This window comes from Mastigoproctus giganteus, chromosome 3, assembly GCF_048544385.1.
Source record: "Mastigoproctus giganteus isolate SK-2022 chromosome 3, ASM4854438v1, whole genome shotgun sequence".
Taxonomy (NCBI): Eukaryota; Metazoa; Arthropoda; class Arachnida; order Uropygi; family Thelyphonidae; genus Mastigoproctus; species Mastigoproctus giganteus.
The window spans coordinates 255,651,450-255,668,248 of record NC_143577.1 but is presented as its reverse complement, the minus strand read 5'-3'; the positions used below and the strand labels follow the sequence as shown (position 1 = coordinate 255,668,248).

Sequence of the window (16,799 nt, the reverse complement as noted above, 5' to 3'; positions counted from 1 at the left end):
AATTGAAGCTTGATAATTAATCTTTGGCATACACCAACAACAGAAAACAAGTGAATTTTTGGAAAAGATGGCAAATTTTAGTAACTGCCTGCAATCTGAATGTTAGCTTTTTTTTTTTTTTTTTTTTTACTTAAGAATTACAGACAAATATAAGTTTCCCTGCTGGAGTAAAATGGGTACTGCCCAACCAACCAGTGAAAATTTCCATTCTGTTGGGTGCCTTTAGATTTCACTCACTTTACCCCAAACCTTGACTGAGGAAAATAACTAATTCTGGATAAGAAGACCATTGTACACAATGATATGTATCATCCAATATTATGTCAGAATTAGCAATACTATTTCAAACTTCCACTGGAAGGTTACAAGACCCTCGTATTCATTCACCAAACATTACACGTAAGTAGCATCGTAGAGCAAATGACTCCCCCCTCCCGAATTACTTTAATTTGGGGCAAAGATGTACTTCCACAGTAAAATATAATTATAGCTATTAAATAATGAGAATGCATACATAGTCACTACACACAATGTGCCACCCACAATTCCCTAGTTGTCTGCCAGTCACATTTCAACACACTCCTCTGCTCTGCAGTTGTTGTTTTGGTTTTTAGGAGACTTAGCAACTAAGGCCATATTGCTCCGGGATATGCGGTGGTCATTCCCTGACCTTTCCGCATCTTCCGTATTTGGTGGTGAGGGGCTCGAACCCAGGTCTAATCAAGAAGCATGTGATACGCACTACTGCTCCTTCCCACCTGGCTACAGAGGTGCCCCTGCTCTGCAGTAAGAGAGGCTTACATTACCTTGTGTTTTTGCAGTTTTGCTGGAAAAATGACAGACAAAAGAATTGCACCACCTCAAATTTTTAACAAAACTAAAGAAAAGAGCAACTGAAAGTTATGAGTTATCTCAAGTTTATGGGGAAGATACAATGTCAAGAGTTTGCATGTTTAAATGGCACAAAGATTTTTAGAAGGAAGAGAGAATTTGGAAGATGAATAGCCATTCAGTTCATTATCAATGAAAATGTGGACCGGGTAAAGACATTGATTAGAAGTGATTGTTGTTCAAGCATTAGAATTGCATCAGAACTCAACATACAGAAAGAAACAATTAGACAAGTGTTAACTGAAAATTTAGGCATGGGAAAAGTGTGCACCAAGAAGGTGCCTAAAATTCTGAATAAATAAGATTCCAATTTTGTGAAGATTTCTTTCTTTTTTTTTTTTAAATTTGAAGGTACAGACCGAGTATTCTAATTGCTGTACTTGCAAAATCAAAACCAAAAATGAAAACCATGCTTCTTGTTTTCTTCAATATTAAAGCAAGTATTAACAATGGTCCCATGGTGCAAGGAAGCTTATGCTGCACCAGCCAAAAAAATAAAAATAAAAATAAATAAATAAATAAAATAACAATAAGAAGAAAATTTTAAAAAAATAAGAGAATAAATAAATAAGAAATAAGACAACCTATGCATTTCCCTCCTGTAGGGATCCAGCTGACCTTTGAATTTCCCCAAACTGTCAGCTCTATCACCCACAGGTAATTTATTCCAGTAATATAGCCTTATACAATGGGATTATGATGTCCTTATCTCCAGTAGCAATTGTTTGATAAATCATTGATAGGACACCTTCCTTGCAACTTGTCTACACTGCTCAGAGAACTAGAGTCTGACCGTATCGTAGCACTCAAGTCCCTTTCCTCCAACTACCGGCTTTAGTTCAACTCCATCAAGTGCAATACCTTACACTTTGCTGGATACACTTACACTTTGCATGGCTACAATTTTTCTGACCGTCACTGAAGTCTATCTAGGTCACTCTGAAGAAGCTCTGCTTGGCGGTGATCATTAACTACTCTACCAATCTTTACATCATCTGCAAATTTAGACATCACACCCCCTATCGCTTCATCGATGTCATTTATGAAAATCAAAAACAACAGTAGTCCTAACCTTGGGGAACCCCACTTCTTACATCAAATCCAATCTGAGGAATAACCATTTATCACAACCTTCTGCCCTGCAGCCATCCATCTAAGGATTAATGTCCAAGTTTGCAGACGATACGAAGGAAGGCAGGGTTATTAATGACAGCATGCTGCTGCAACAGGATCTAGAAAAGTTGAGCAGATGGGTTGAGAGGTGGCAACTGAAGTTTAACATTAACAAATGTAAAGCACTGCATATGGGAAGCAGTAACCCCAGAGTAACCTATCAACTGTGTGGTAATACACCGACAGTGGAAGAGAGTGAAAAGGACCTAGGGGTAATTGTGCAGGCAGATATGAAGTTTTCTGAGCAGTGCAGACAGTCTGCAAGAGTAGCTCATAGTATCTTGTCAATGATATACAGCAGTGGTTCCCAACCTTTGACTCGCAAACCCCTTTCAACGCAATATTTTTAATGTGAACCACTAAGCCTATATTCTCCAAAATTAACTTGCTTCTTGTCCAAATGGTAGCAGAGCATTCTGGTCTTTTGCCAAAGCTATTTGCCGCAATTTTTGCCATCTCTGTTCCCACCTCTGTCAAAATCAGCCAAAGATAAAACTGACCTGCTAGCATCCTATTTTACTTCTAACTCTTGTATTGATGACCTTGGTAAAAAAAACTCACCTCAAACTGTTTCCAGTGCACTCCATTCAGTGTACTGCTGTGGTCTTCCATCAAAAGGAAGTCAGAAGGATTTTGATGAATATGATGTAAGAAAGCTTCAGGTCCTGATGATATTTCTCCACTTGTTCTCAAAACCTGTGCCCCTGAACTTACTCATTTTGTGTTGGCTTTTTTCACTTTTTACTTCAAAGGTGTTTTCCCTTCTGCTTGAAAATTTGCTCATATCCAGCCAGTTCCTAAAAAGGTTGACAAATCCCTCCCATCGAATAATCGTCCCATTGCACTTACCATTACTCTTTCTAAAGCAATGTTAAAACCAATTAACCGCCAACTCTTAAACTATCTGGAAATCTTTCATCTGCTCAACAATCGCCAGTATGGATTCCATAAATGTTGTTCTACTGGTGATATTCTGGCTTATGTTACCCATCTATGGACAAATTCAATGGAAACGTTTGGTGAAACTCAAGCCATTGCTCTTGACATTTCAAAGGCTTTCGATCGTGTTTGGCATAAGTCTTCTAAATAAGCTTCCATCCTATGATTTGCCAACTATTTTTGTAATTGGGTATCCAGTTTACTCTCTGACTGCTTACGGGTGATGGTAGACAGCTGTCTTCTAACTTCTGCTGGTGTTCCCCAAGGTTCAATTCTTTCTCCCACTCTTTTCCTCTTGTATATTAATGACCCTCTTCCATTGACTGGAAATCCTATCCAAAAACTTTGCTGATGACACATTACATTCCCTTTCTAGTTTGAGAAAACTTGCCCTGCTCAAACAGCTTCAACTGCCCAAGTATCCACTGCTAAATCCTTAGATGCTGATCTCCAGTGGGTCAAAAATAACTTAATTTCAATCCTTTTAAAACTCAGTCCTGTCTTGTATCTTGCAAAAAGGATTCTTCTGCTCCTATGCTTATCTTCAACTACGTTCCGATTTCTAGGCAGGATCTTGGGGATTACCCTGACTTATAATCTCTCTTGGTATAAAGCACATTACAAATATTGCTTCCTCTGCATCTAAAAAACTGGGTTCTCTTTCACTCTCAGTGTTACTTCTCTTCCAAACAATCGAGTCTGTACAAATCACAAATCTGGCGTACCATGGAATATTGTTCTCACATCTGGGGTGGTGCACCAAAAATCTCTCTCAGGATTCTAGATTCCATTCAGAAGAATGGCCGTTAGGTTAATTAATGACTCCTCTCCAAAAGAGTCTCTCCACTCACTGTCTCATAGACCTACTGTTTCTGTTGCATGCCTTTTCTATAGATACTCGCATGGGCATTGTTCTGAATTGGTTTCTATAATCCCACTCTCTCTCTCTCTCTCTTTCAAAGCAGTCTGAACACGTGCCGCAACCAGTCAACATCCTTTTAGTGTCCAATTTCAATCCCACAGAACCAACTTTCCTTCTTACTCATTTATTCATTCAACTTCTGTTTTCTTGAACAACCTTCCTTCATACACATTTCCTGAAAATTATAATATACAGAAGTTCAAGTCAACAATATCTTCTTTCATCTTTTCAACCTATGCATGGTACTAAATACTATAGGTTCTAAAAAAAAAAAAAAATGAGTATGGAAAACACATTTAACATTTTATACTGTAAGATACTCAAGTAATTATATGGAACTGTGGGAGATGTGGTTTCTTTCTTTGGCAATTCTTTACTTTTTTTATTTAATTTTATTTTAGTTTACAATAATATACCTGAGTAAATCTAATCAGATGCCATTACAGAATTTTTAGTGCGAACCACTGGAACACTTTCGCGCATCCCCAGAGGTTCGCAAACCACCGGTTGGGAACCGCTAATATACAGGAATTTTTCTAGTAGGGATGAGGTGATTATCCCCTTGTATAAGGCAACGGTCAGGACACACCTTGAGTACTATATACAGGTCTGGAGGCCTTATTTTAAGAAGGATGCAGAGCTGTTGGAATGAGTACAGAGAAGGGCAACAAGATTAGTGAATGGAATAAAGGGTCACTCTTAAGAAGAAACACTTAAGTTTTGCAAATTATAGTGTCTGGAGACTAGGCAACTGTGAGGTGATCCGATTGAGGCGTATAGTCTTGAATGGTTTGAGCATGCTCAATGCCGATGGGATTCTTCCTCTTGCTCAGAATAATCGCATGAGATGGCATAAATTTAAATCGAGGAAAGAGTTGTAGGATAGATGTGTGAAAGTTTGCCAGTGGGTGGTTGATTGCTGGAACAAACTTTTATCTGTCGTTGTAGTTGATAGCTTAAATAGATTCAAGGCAGAACTAGACAAACATTTAGAGCGAGTGGATGGGTGAAATGAGAAGGATGTGTTTTTTTTTTGGCTGATGCTATATAAGCTTGCTTTCTTGCATCATATGCTAATGCTAATGCCACCCTTGATCATAGTCTCCATGACTTTCCTTACTACTGAAGTTAATTACACTTCTCTTAAAACCATCCTCATGTATTGGAGATACGCTGGCACTTTTCCAATCCAACGGAATCACTACAGAGTCCAGTGATTCTCTCATAATTAGCCTCAATGGTTCAATGCATAGTCTCCATGATTTTCCTTATTACTGAAGTTAAACTGAACGGCCAGTTATTTCACTCTTCTCTTAGAATCAACCTTATGTATTGGAGATACACTGGCACTTTTCCAATCCAACGGAATCACTCCAGAGTCCAATGATTCTCTCATAATTAGCCTCAATGGTTCAATGCACTCACTTGTAGCTCCCTTAAGATTATAGGATATATGCCATCAACCCCAGAGAGCCTTACTGACCTGTATTCTCAAAAAGTTTCACATGTATTTCACATGGAAAAGTTAGAGCAATAAAAAGTACTGAAGTCTATGTTGCAACAGCTACTTTGCATCGATATTTACAGAAGAAAAACCCTTTGCGTCAATGAGAAATTATGAGAGTGAAGTTAAAAAAATGTAATTAATGACGTTGAAATTTCACATGTTTATGGCTGAATATGTCCCACCAAATGAGACTGTAAATCAAACATACTACACTGAAGTTCTGACAAAGCTAAGTGAAAAAATTCAAAGGAAGTGATCTGAATTGCAGCACACTTTGATGCTCCAAGACAATTTGCCAGCACTTGTGTTGTTTGAAAGTTTCTGGCCAAAAACAAATCCCTGTGTATCCTACTCAACTTGGGCTTTTGTGACTTTTTTCCTTCCCTAACCTGAAAAGTGCACTTATTAAGGAACCAATTTTCAGTCAATGAAAAAAAAAAGAAAAGAAAAACACATAAGTCTAAATATATTTCTAGACAAAATGAAAAAGGCTGTTTAAACATGGATAATGCATCTCCATCATTTCTACTACCCAGGTAGTATGCACGCATCATTTTATGATATCTCATATTGTGAATACCCTCACGAGTTGCCTAGGTATCTATACTGTAACTAGAGCTTTTGCCGCCCCTCTCAATACACACCAACAATACTACAAAAAGTCAAAACGACATATAGTGAAATTAATTAAAACACTATGTTTATATTTGAAGTAAAACTTTAATTCCATTGTTCTAAAATGTTATTTTTTTTGCTTTTCTGTTAGTAAAATCAACGACATTGTCGAAGTCTATTTCGTCACTCGGTTGCTGTTCTAGACAGTGTGGCAAGATTTCTTATTTTTAAGAATTTGAATTATAGTATGATAGGGAAATGTAATGGTTTTGTTATATTTATATTTTATTTATCTTAGTTGTAAATATAGTTGTTAAAAACTAATTGTTAATTAAGTAATAAAAATTACTAAGTTAACACAAACAAAAGAATCGTCAAAAAAAAATTGTTTCATGTGAAAAGTGCCGCCCAGGGTGGACCGCCCCCGCTATGCCACTGCTAGGTATTGCACTACTCCAAATAAGTAACGCTTCTCTGGTAGAGAAGCATTACCAATGCCTAAACAGCTTTTTTAACAACAGAAGTGTTGGGCTGAAAGAAGACTTCCAGAAATATTTCTGTACTTGAAAGAAACACATGTAAAACAGTGTTTGCAAGCCCAAGGCAATTATTTTGAGGGGGATAACTTGTAAGGTAAGAAATATTTCATTATATTTATTTTATTGCAAGTTTCATTTAATAACCACACCCTGTACTCAAAACCACTAGACCAGGTGGAAGGTATGGTACATGGGTGTTCATAGCCACCTATTAACAGGTATACCAAACACTCTCCACAACCATATTTGATCCCACAATACTAATTAAAGGAAACAAGAAACATGTTAAGAAAATACCTTGAAAAATCATTAGAATGTCAGCAAACATTCTAGTGAATACTAAGCAATGTAGTATCAGCATAAGGATGTTGTTCTTTTCTTTCACACAGATAGGGAACGCCACAGTGATCAGAAGTGACAGCACTATGGAGCTGACTGTGTTGCATACAGATAAAATTTTTAGATATTTGCAAAATGATACAAGGCAATGAGCCACAATTACAAAATCAATTAACTAAAAATAATTTGTTTCATGTTGATAGCCACCTATTAACAGCTACCCCAAACACTTCCACAACACTAATTAAACAAGACAAGAAACATGTTAAGAAAATACCTTGAAAAATCTTGAGAACTAAGCAATATAGTATCAGAATAAGGATGTTGTTCTTTTCTTTCACACAGACAAGAAACATGTTAAGAAAATACCTTGAAAAATCATTAGAATGTCAGCAAACATTCTAGTGATACTAAGCAATATAGTATCAGGATAAGGATGTTGTTCTTTTCTCTCACACAGATAGGGAACGCCACAGTGATCAGAAGTGATAGCACTATGGAGCTGACTGTGTTTCATGCAGATAAAATTTTTAGATATTTACAAAATGGCACAATTTATGTTTCATGTTGATAGCCACCTATTAACAGCTTCCCCAAACACTTCCACAACACTAATTAAACAAGACAAGAAACATGTTAAGAAAATACCTTGAAAAATCATTAGAATGTCAGCAAACATTCTAGTGAGTACTAAGCAATATAGTATCAGGATAAGGATGATGTTCTTTTCTTTCACACAGATAGGGAACGCCACAGTGATCAGAAGTGACAGCACTATGGAGCTGACTGTGTTGCATACAGATAAAATTTTTAGATATTTACAAAATGGCACAAGGTACAAGGCAATGAGCCACAATTACAAAATTAAATTAAAAATAATTTATGGTTTTAAAAATTTCACTTCCACATGCTGGAAATGGCAATCCTTCAGTATAACGTCAAAACTGCAAGTCACTGCCAACTCTGAAATGTCATAAATCATATCTTGATGGTGCAGTTCCGACTTGTCACCGAACCTGTAATTCTGACCGAGTCAGAATTTCCTCATCAGAATATGATTCACGACAGTTTGGAGCTGATTGCAACACACACAACACTATACTGGAGGATTACCAATATTACTACATTATACTCCATTCCTACATTATTCTGCTGACAAATAAGATTGTCTAACACCAGCCAAACCATTAATTGTCCAGTTACCTATCCAAGGTGTGGGCTGAATCCTTAAAATCTAATTTAATCTTAATCTTAATCTAATTTAATTTTAATCTTAAAATTAAAATCTAAAATAATATCATGACTCATCAATAAGTTATATTTTAAAACAAACAAATCAATATTACAATTTTTTTTTCATTATTGAGATTTTTAAGAATTCTTAGATATACAGATCTCTCATTTAATACTAAAATCTTAAAGTGAGGTGACTGTGCTATGGTTAAAACTATATTTCTCTTATTATCAAAATATAACTTTAATTTTAAATTCCATTACCTTAAAAAAAAAAAAAAAAAAAAAAAGTCTCAAATCCCCTAAATCAATGTTCTTTCAGTTTTTATCTTATCTCCATCTTGATTTTCACATAGTCCATTTCAAGTTAATAAAAAAAAAAAACCAGTAAATTCCACTATTTAATTCTTTAGCTTCGATAACATTTTTTGTTTTCCCCCTCAATAGTGCTTGCCATCATAGAAATGAGTTTCCTACCTTGTTTTCTTTCTAAGTTTACCTTTAAAAATTCCAAATACCCTGTTGAGTCATCTTTATTAAATTTTTTCCATTAATTGCAGTTTTCCACTTCCTTTCAGACAATTAAAGTTCCATTTTTGGCACACAAACTTTTATGCTGCAATTTCACAATTAACTTTTTCCATAAGGTTACCAGGTTCCATTCTTTAATTTTAGACATCTTTGACTACAGAAAATCCTACTTTTGAACAAAATAAAATTCTCAACTCAGTAACTTAAAACATGCCACGATAGCTTTGTTATTTCACATTAGAGAACCAAAAATAAAAAACTCAAAACAATGCTTCTTGTTTTCTTCTATATATTAAAGCAATTATCGTGGCTGATTATGTCCCACCAAATGAGCCTGCAAATCAAACATACTACACTGAAGTTCTGACAAAGCTACATGAAAAAACCTGAATTGCAGCACACTTTGATGATCCAAGACAATGCATCAGCAGTGTGCTCTCAGTGTTTCAAGGTATCTTGGAAGCTCCTAGGCTTTTCCTACCAACTAAGAAATACTGTTCAATGTTTTGTCCTAAATGGATGTCAAATGAACTAATGAGACTTGTGGCAGAAAAGAAAAATGTATGGGATACATAAATTATCAGGCTACACAGATGACTACAGTATATAAGCTAGTCTGTAATGAAGTCACAAGAGTCAGAGGTTAGGCAAACAAAGGCAGTTTATGATAAATCTTTGGCATATACTGTAGAAGAAAGAGGATGAATCAGATTGATCCACTTGATATTCTTGCTCAGGTAACTGACAAACTGAATATTTTGCATCATTCACACATAAGAAAGTGAAGGCCAGACGTTTATCAAAATAACAGGGAGCTAAATGATTTTATTATCTGACAGCAAAGTGGATGAGAAATTGTTGAAGTTAAACATAAAAAAGCACCAAGATTCGATAGGACCTATCCAATTATACTAAAGGAGGTGGCAAAGGAAGTAAGCAAACCTTTAGCCATAATTATAAGAGCATCCTTGGACTCGGGGGAGGTCCCCAGACTGGAGAAATGCAAATGTATCCAAAATTCACAAAGGGAGATCTAAGGGTGACATGAGTAATTACAGACCTTAGTTTAGCTTCTTTTCCAGGGAAAGTAATGGATAAATGGAGTTAAAGAAGCAATGCAGCAAAGAAGCATCTAGAGAAGACTGCAGTTATATTTCAGAAACAGCATGGGTTTGTTAAGGGGAAACATTGCCTCGCCAATTCGATTGGATACTATGATGTGGTCACAAAGAAACTGGATTTTTTTTTTTTTTGTTAACCCCAAACACGAGAGGTATTAGAACCTATAGTACTTAGGATGCAAAAAAATAATTGATATCTTGGAATTCAGGAAAGCTTTTGATACTTTTGTTCTGCATGGAACACTGCTGTACAAATTGGAGTAGTATGAGAGTTATAGGCCTAATGACTCTGATGAGTATAATAAGGAACTGTACAGGGAAATAGAGTGGGCCAGTAAATCAGTCTTATAATGGGGGATTTTAATTTCCCAGATATTGAGTTGGAATTTTTGGGTTGGTCACTCACACACTAGCAAGGCTTTTGTGGATATATTGGATGATTGTTTTCTACATCAGCATGTTCAGGAGGCAACTAGACGGAGTAATACTCTTGATTTGATTATCAGTAGTGATTTTTCATGCATTAAGAATCTGCAGATAAAGGAACCACTAGGTGGCAGTGATCATAGTGTGCTGAAGTGGGATTTACTCAAAGAAGTAACTACCATCAGGGGTAAAGGGAAGGGTTTTTGCTTTCGTAAAGGTGACTACAATGGTCCGAGACAGTATTTAAATTCTATACAGTGGGACCAACTGATGATGTTACCAACAGCAAATTCAAAATAGGAAGCATTCAAAGAAATTATCTTGGAAGCTACTAGGCTTTACATACCAACTAAGAAATATTGTTCAAGGTTTAGGCCTAAATGGATTCAGATGAACTAATGTGACATATGGCAGAGAAGAAAAATGCATGGGATACATATAAATTAATGGGTGACATGAAAGCCAAGTCACAAAGGAGATTAGGCAAAGGCAGATTATGAGAAATCACTCTAGAAGGAAAGGGATGAATCAGATTGGTGCACTGGATATTGATGGTTCAACTGTTGATGATCCTACTCAGGGGGCTAACAAACTAAATGATATTTTTCCTCGACATTCACACATGAGTTATTATTCAGCGAGGGGAATGCCAGAGGTGTATTCAACTCTGGCAGTGAGCTGGATGATTTTGTAATAACTGAGAGGAAAGTGGAGAAATTGTTGAAAATAAACATAGAAAAGGCACCTGGGGTGGATGGGATCTATCCAGTTATATTAAAGGAGGCAGCAAAGGAAGTAAGCAAATCCTTAGCCATAATTATGAGAGCTTCTTTGGACTCAGGGGAGGTACCCATGGGCTGGAGAGTGCAAATGTGACCCCAATTCACAAAGGAGGATCAAAGGGAAACAAGTAATTATAGACCTGTTAGTTTAACTTCTGTTCCAGGAAAATTAATGGAGGCACTGGTTAAAGAAGCACTGCAGGTTCATCGAGACAAGACTTCAGTTATAGTTCGGACACAGCATGGTTTTGGTTACCTTCTTTTGGGTTTTATCAACTGAAAGATACTAATTTCGTAGTACCAGCAGCTTTTGTTCATAAACAAAATCTGGCTGTATTTCAGTTTGACTACGTATTTGCTATTAGTCTGTGGGCATTATATTTCATTCGGATTACTTCCTAGCATCACTTCGCCAATGCCGACTTTTCTGAATTAATACCCTTACTTTTTAAAGTGACTACTTGTCTAATTTTACTTGTACTAGGAACAATTTCCGTTAGCATTAATAAAAGTTTAACAAACAAAATTTATGTCAATTTACCAACAGCAAATTCAAAATAGGAAGCATTCAAAGAAATTATCTTGGAAGCTACTAGGCTTTACATACCAACTAAGAAATATTGTTCAAGGTTTAGGCCTAAATGGATTCAGATGAACTAATGTGACATATGGCATAGAAGAAAAATGCATGGGATACATATAAATTAATGGGTGACATGAAAGCCAGTCACAAAGGAGATTAGGCAAAGGCAGATTATGAGAAATCACTCATAACAAATAAAATTAATTTTACGGAATACAGCGGTATTAAATGTATCACCACGTTTTACAATCCATTTGGATCACAAGTTATACGACTTATTTATTTAAAAATACAGACAACCAATGCTTGCACGTAGTCATTAAATTAATTTAATTAATATAATGCGACAAAATTAAGCATTTTAATTACTACTTACTTTTAAGTCAATACGACGCGAAACGATGTGCACACTTCCACGAGCTCAAATCACGTAAAAGACTGAAAATCAAACAATAAACCTGAACCAGACAACTTCTAAAGTGAGCGTATTGCAAAAGCAGCACAATCCCGCCCAACTTTTTTAATATGATTAAAAAAAAAAAAAATCTGCGTTTAAAGATTGCGACTAAGATTACAGTATGTGTAACTTTTAAGTAACATTACAAATGCATCATTAATTAAACATAATCGACATGGAAACGATTCCACGATAATGAAATGATTAAAAGTCCACGAATAACGGATAATTCCGTTCATTTTTGGCCAGGGTTATGAATCAGTGACGAAAACTTCATACCATCAAAATGAGAATTAAACGGGGCGTAAACAACTGATTACAGTACACATGAAACTCACCTCCATTGGCTAGAGAAATGAGAGCCAATGGACTATAATAGCTGGGAACTATAATGGAACGGATGACAAGAGGGAGGGAGGCCAAGGACTATGCACTTTATGCTGAAGGAAATAGGCCAAGAAACAGATCGGAGAGAGAGAACACAACTGGAACCTCCAAGTGTAGTGAGATTGTAGGAACAGAAAAAAAGAGAGGGAAGTTATACCTACACATAAGACGATAAAGCAGATAAAGAGCGAAGAATCAATAATAATCGATTGATGGTTTCTCAGATTAAACTTTCCCGCCATTTACGAAGATGCTGCTGGAAAAGGGGTGGTCAAAATTTTCTGAGAACAAGCTATATATAAAAGGTATTAATAAATTGAAGAATGTCTTATTTTAATATGTTAAAGTCTTATAACATACCATAAAATAAATTGCATGTCAAGGTTTTAAGAAGTTTCTAAATGTATTTATTATTTTTTTGGTAAGTGGAAGAAGAGTGGACATCCAGAACGTTGATAAGTGGAAAATTAGTGAATATCCAGAAAATGTGGAATCAGTAATTAAATTTTTTTAACGAAAAGGAGTGAAACTAAAGAAATTCATGAAAGAATGAGTTGAAGGTTTGAAGAATTACCAAGTTATAGTGCTGTTGTAAGATGGGCGGCAGATTTCGAAAGAGCATGGGCGCCAGTTAAGGATGATCAAATTCTAGCCAGAGTTCTGAAGCAATCAATTCTAACCCCATTGCCATCGTTCAAGAAAAATTTTTAGAAAACAGAAAAATATAATGTGTCTAAAATTTAAAAGTTATTTAATATTTCCGTTGTATAGTTGGTATAAACACCATCTTCCACACACACGGTGGAAGAGATCCGAATTCAAATTCGGTCAATAGCGCGAGAGGTTTTTATGGGTCTTTTTCACAAAGTCAATGAGTTAGTCGGACTGACTAATGGAATTACAGAAATCAGATTTATGCCTTTCATCAAACAGAAAATCGATCACAGAACAGTAAAAATTCACAGGAACTTTATATGAGGTGCAATAAGGTCTACGTTGTCGATGAAGGTAACACCATACAACAGCCAATTAAAACATGGAATCATATTAATAATAAAATATGAGCATTTAGTAATGAGCAATTTTATGTAAGATTGATTCACAGAAATTTTTCTTCATGACAAGCATTAGAGGGTGCTGTCATAAAAAGATAAATTTAAACTTAATTTTTTATAATTAACATAGATTATTATTTCGTTTAAGGAATGTTGAAGACAATTGGTTACATATTGATGATCCTGAAGCATAATTACAAAGCATACACTGAAAGCACTGATCGCGAACCGCCAAAAAGTATCATATACGACCTGGAGATGGGACAATGATGACAACTCAATGTAACACAAAAATATTGCTGAAAATTGATTGCCTTGCTTAATTTAATCACCAAAACCCACAGTACCATGAGAATGTGTTTAGGATTGATAGGATTAAATGAAGAAAACAATGCAAGAAAGAAAGCTTACTAATCATCAGCCAAAAAAAGGACATGATTTTAAATTACACCTGTGAATTCCTGAAAGACCCTGGTTCCCAACCTGTGGGTTACGACCCCCAAAGGGGTTACAAAGTGGTTTCTGGGGGGTCACCGCGGTTATTTTCAGTTGCAATGATTTTTAAAGGAAATTTCACCAGGAAGATTTTCAACACTTATTTATTTCAATATGTCATATGGCTAAAATGCAATCTTCTACTGTAAAGTGTAAAGTACATGAATGTCATATGGTACCAGGGGTTTCTCCTATCTCCGCATTGTTTCATTGTCGGTGAACCAGTTAACTGGGAAGGCCAGAGATTTAAAAAGTGTATCTTCTTCTTCTTTAATGCTGCCGAATGGCGTTTGCGACTTCGTTTTGATATTGTTCTCTGTCTAGCGCTGCGTGTAGAATTTGTGCTGTTGTCATGTGAAGCCAGGTGTTGATGTTATCTAGCCATGCCATTTTCGGTCTGCCTGGGCGTTTCTTGCCTTCGATCTTTCCCTCCAGGATGAGTGGTAGTAGGTGATATTTTTGTTGGTTCCTAGCGATGTGACCTAGGTATTTGCATTTCCTGCTGATGATGGTTTTGAGCAAGTCCCGTTCCGTGTGCATGTCCTGCAGGACCTGTGCGTTGGTTATCTTGGCTGTCCACGGAATTTTCAGCATTCTTCGGTAGAGCCACATTTCGAAGGCCTGGAGCTTTTTTGTAGTGGCTGATGTTAGAGTCCAGGTTTCTACACCGTAGAGCAGTATTGGCCAGATGTACCAGATGTATAACTCAGCAATACTCACGTTTTGCTGAGTTATACATTATTGGTATTTTCAAGGTCACAGTAATTTTACCGAGTCAGCCATTTGGATGTTCCAGGAGATAAAACTACAGCAGTGCCACCTGCTTGGTCAGTGGTGACTAGAAATTCGGCATAAATTGCGTAAAATTATGACATCACGAGGCAGCTTCATCACTGAATAAGAGCTACTCCATTTATATGGCTGCGGCAGGTTTAGTAGTTTAATTTGTTAATTTGTTAAACTACTAAAGCACCGAAAGATATATGCTCCCAGAAGGGCCTTCCATGGCGGAAAGGTTTCAGTGGAGACGTCAGACGAAACCCGTTTCAAAAGGTCCACACACGACCTTTTCAACTAAATTGTGATCCAAGAAAGCAACGGAAAACTACTTGGATTATCTTTCCCTTGAAAACTTCAATGATAGCAAGCAAAATAAAAAGTGTATGGATATTGTAAATATGTAATGCAATGCATGGTTGTTCCTCTGGCCATTTAGCCGCTGGACTCCTACTGAGGCCCAACTTTGTCCGCACTTCGCCTCTTAGCATTAGCATTAATAGAGGCATTTAATGCAAGAAAGCAAGCTTATGCAGCATCAGCCAAAAAAAAAAAAAAAAAAACCACTTCCACTTCACCCCTCTGTTTGTTCAAAATATCTGTCCAGCTGAGCCTTAAACTTATTTAGGCTATCAACCTCCACCACAAGGGATGGAAGTCTGTTCCACCTACCAACCACCCGCTGGCTAAAGGCAAATTTCCGCACGTCTATCCTACATCTGTCTTTCCTCAATTAGAATTTATGCCCTCTCAGGTGATTTTTCGGAGCTAGGGGAAGAATCCCATCAGCATTGAGCATGCTTAAACCATTCAAGGCTTTATACACCTCTATCAGATCACCTCGCTGGTGCCTAGTCTCCAGACACTGTAATTCGCATAACATAAGCCTTTCTTCGTAAGAGCACCCCTTTGTTCCATTCACTAATCTTGTTGCCCTTCTCTGTACTCGTTCCAGCAGCTCTACATCCTTCTTGAAATGAGGCCTCCAGACCTGTATACAGTACTCTAGGTGTGGCCTGACCATCGCCTTATAAAATGGAATAATCACCTCCTTATCCCTGCTGGAAAAATTCTTGTATATCATTGAGAATACTCCATGAGCTACTCTTGCAGCCCGTCTGCACTGCTCAGAGAACTTCATATCTGCCTGCACAACCACCCCCAAGTCCCTTTCATTCCCTACCACTGTCAGTGCAGTACCACAGAGTTGATACGTTGCTCTGGGGTTGCTGTTTCCCATGTGTAGTACTTTACATTTGTCAATGTTAAACTTCATTTGCCACCTCTCAGCCCATCTGCTCAACCTTTCCAGATCCTGTTGCAGCAGCATAGTGTCAGTAGTGTCCTTGACAACCCTGCCAACCTTTGTATCGTCTGCAAACTTGGACATTAAGTCCGATATACCATCATCAATATCATTTATAAATACAGAAAACAATAATGGACCCAACACTGAGCGCTGAGGGACTCCACAAATAACATCAGTCCACGATGAGCAGTGTCCATTGATTACCACTCTCTGTCTTCTCCCTCTCAACCACCCCTTTATCCATAGCAGCAATTTGCCTCCAATGTCACACTGCTCCAATTTGTGTAGCAGTCTTCCATGTGCAACAGTATCAAAAGCCTTTCTAAGATCCAAGTATAAAATATCAAAGTTATTCCCTGCATCCAGTTCTTTTGTGACTGCATCATAGTATCCAATCAAGTTGGTCAGGCAAGACTTCCCCTTAACAAAACCATGCTGTGTCTCAGCTATAACTGAAGTGTTGTCTAAATGATCCTGCAGTGCTTCTTTAAAAAGTGACTCCATTAATTTTCCTGGAACAGAAGTTAAGCTCACAGGTCTATAATTACTTGTGTCAGCCTTTGAACCTCCTTTGTGAATTGGGGTCACATTTGCACATTTCCAGTCTATGGGTACCTCCCCTGAGTCCAAGGAAGCTCTAATAATTATGGCTAAGGGTTTGCTTACTTCCTTTGCTGCCTCCTTTAATATAACTGGATAGATCCCATCCACCCCGGGT

At 37.0% G+C, this 16,799-nt stretch overlaps 1 protein-coding gene across 2 annotated transcripts in view; it reads right to left on the bottom strand.

The window, feature by feature from the left end:
• Positions 1-12,079, bottom strand: part of RpLP2 (ribosomal protein LP2) — a 42,817-nt gene extending 30,738 nt beyond the window's left edge. The window contains exon 1 of one of the 2 annotated variants that reach the window (XM_090371041.1): positions 11,978-12,079. The gene's annotated coding sequence lies outside the window, so the exon portion shown is untranslated. The remainder of the gene's footprint in view (positions 1-11,977) is intronic. The other variant, XM_090371042.1, reaches the window with a different exon arrangement.
• Between the last annotated feature and the right edge of the window lie 4,720 nt (positions 12,080-16,799).